This window comes from Hypanus sabinus, chromosome 10, assembly GCF_030144855.1.
Source record: "Hypanus sabinus isolate sHypSab1 chromosome 10, sHypSab1.hap1, whole genome shotgun sequence".
NCBI classification, from domain to species: Eukaryota; Metazoa; Chordata; class Chondrichthyes; order Myliobatiformes; family Dasyatidae; genus Hypanus; species Hypanus sabinus.
Window position 1 is genome coordinate 165,057,609 of NC_082715.1, and position 2,430 is coordinate 165,060,038.

Genomic DNA, 2,430 nt, shown 5'->3' on the forward strand with positions numbered 1-2,430 from the left:
CCTTCCAGGTCATCCAACCACAAACTGCATTCAGCTGTTTCTGATGGTGATGGCCATAGGGATAGTCTGCATTGCCTCTTTAAATCATTTCCTCTTCCTGACTGGTGTATCTACCACCCTATTTGTCCTAGTCCATCACTCCATAGGGCGGATTGTTACAAGCGGCAGCTGTGTGAAGTTCTCGCATTTGTCGTCAGCAGGAACACTGGATCTCTCCCCGCCTTCCACATCTGGTGAGTAGCCGTTTACTTGGACGGTGGCCGCCCGCTTGTCCCTGTCTTACTTTACTGTGTTCTGTGCCTTTAACACTGGATCAGAGAACCTGCGCGAATTACGTTCTGTTAAGCGTTTCATCTCTCAGAAAGGCCGCTGCTCTAACGTCCAAAACACCCTGTTTCCGTCTCCTCTTTCAGATTAAGCATTGACCTACAAGCCTGACACACATTCTCACTGTCATAACTCATCCATGATGGAATGATGAAACAGAAACAATAGACAGAACGGCCTTTCCGCACGATGTCATTTTCTTGTTAACCTTGTCACATTTTTGCTTTATTCCAAAATCATCAGATTATTGGGCCTTATAGTTTATTTACCAACATCCATCTGTAAAGCAGAGTTGTCCGGTATAATTGAACCTCCTGCATTCAGTTTCTGTTGACGTTGTTGCGATCAACTCCCATCCAGTTTTTAGATTCAGTCCTGTCTATAAACGTTTATTTCTCCGTTTCCCTAAATGTGAAAGCGATGAGTCTTCCAAGCGTTCTCATCCATCTCAACCAACGTCCTTTCCCGAATTCTTGCCGAGACGCGACTCACGAGTCTTCGAATTGTAATATGTTACAGCTTCACTCTCCACAGAAGCTGCCTAACCTGAACAAACTGTATGTAACACTCTCGCTTTCATTTCCGATTGACAGGATGATATATGTGTTTGTGTGGATATGACGTTTCTTACAAATCAGTCATTTATTCCGTTCTCAAACTCACGTCAAAAGTTGTCAGGGTGGCCGAGGGGTCTAAGGTGCCAGCCTCAAGGAATGAAAGTCCTTCCGACAAATAGGAGCGTTCTGGTCTCCATCTGGAGGCATGGGTTCGAATCCCACTCCTGACAAAATTTGTCTTTAAGCGTTCAATCGAGGCGACATTATTTCTGTAACCAAAACCTGGGTTGTAGAGGTGGATTAGAAAATCTGCTGGAGGATAAGATTATGTTTTTGACACTGTTCATCATATTCCAACAGATCACCTTATACCGAATTCTGGGTAAGTAATTTATTCAGAAGAAAAGTTCACGGTGAAGACCTCTGCCCGGAACGCCGACTGTTTAACGCTTTTCCACAGATGCTGCCTGGTCTGCTGAGCTCTTCCTGGCATACTCAGCTCTTCAATATAGAAAAGTTTCTGAAGTGAAATCATTGGTTGTCAGATTATTCAATGGATGGGCACGTGAGCGTACATTATCACCTGTTGCTCAAAGGTCTGATTGCTGATGGGTAGTAACTGGTGGTGGTGCGAGTCCTGAGGCTCTTGTACCATCTACCCGTTGGCAGCAGCGCAGAAAGAGCATGGCAGGAGGGTGACGACCTCTGACGGTGGATGCTGTTTTCAGATTACATCTTTTTATGTGGATCTGCTTAATGTTTGGGACTGCATTTCCCGTGATGATCTGAGCCGAATTCACAACATTTTTAAAGATTTTCCTTCAAACCTACGTTATTTCCGTACCACGTATTGATGCCGACAGACGATATACTCTCTACGACACATCCATAGAAGCTCATCAAAGGTTTTTGAACTCATGCTGATTCTCCGCAGTCTCCTAAGAAAGCAGAGGAAATAGTCATTCCAACTATTTAAAGTTACAGACGCGCCCTGACTCTGATCCTCCAAGGAGAACTCGCTCAAGAACCTTTGGTTTACCCTCTGCTGAAGACAACAATCAGTCCTTGGTCTTGCCGACATAGCGGGATAGTGTGTTTGCATATCTTGTGTAAAACTATCCCCTCTTACTTGAAATGTATGCCCTAAGAGATAAATGGAGATAAATTTTGCGTGCTCTACCATTATCTATGCCTGAAAATCTAAGAAACGTGTATCAGATTCCCCCTCACCTCCGATGCTCCAGAGAAAATAAAAACAAGTTTAACTAAACCCTCGTTATTTCACAAAAAGTCTATTTCAGGTCGCATCTCGGTGATGCTCTTCTGCACACTCTCCGAATCCTCGTCATCCTCTCTCTGGAGGATGGCCTGAGCGGAGTGCTGTGATGCTGGACGCTCTGATTCCGCACATGTTCGGGAACCTGAGAAAATGCATCACGTCCATATTCATTTAAAATCCCAGGATATAGTGTGTGTTTGTATGTATACCCTCTCAACAAAGCAGTCATGCAGACTATTCCGAAATTCAGCTGTTTATCTGGAATGT

The 2,430-nt window shown here is 44.3% G+C and overlaps 1 non-coding gene across 1 annotated transcript; it reads left to right on the top strand.

Annotated features, from left to right (window-relative positions):
- Nucleotides 1-1,000: 1,000 nt before the first annotated feature.
- On the top strand, nt 1,001-1,114 carry trnal-caa (transfer RNA leucine (anticodon CAA)). The gene is made up of 2 exons: nt 1,001-1,038; nt 1,080-1,114. It is a non-coding gene; the product is annotated as a tRNA-Leu (tRNA).
- The last annotated feature ends 1,316 nt before the right edge of the window (nt 1,115-2,430 follow it).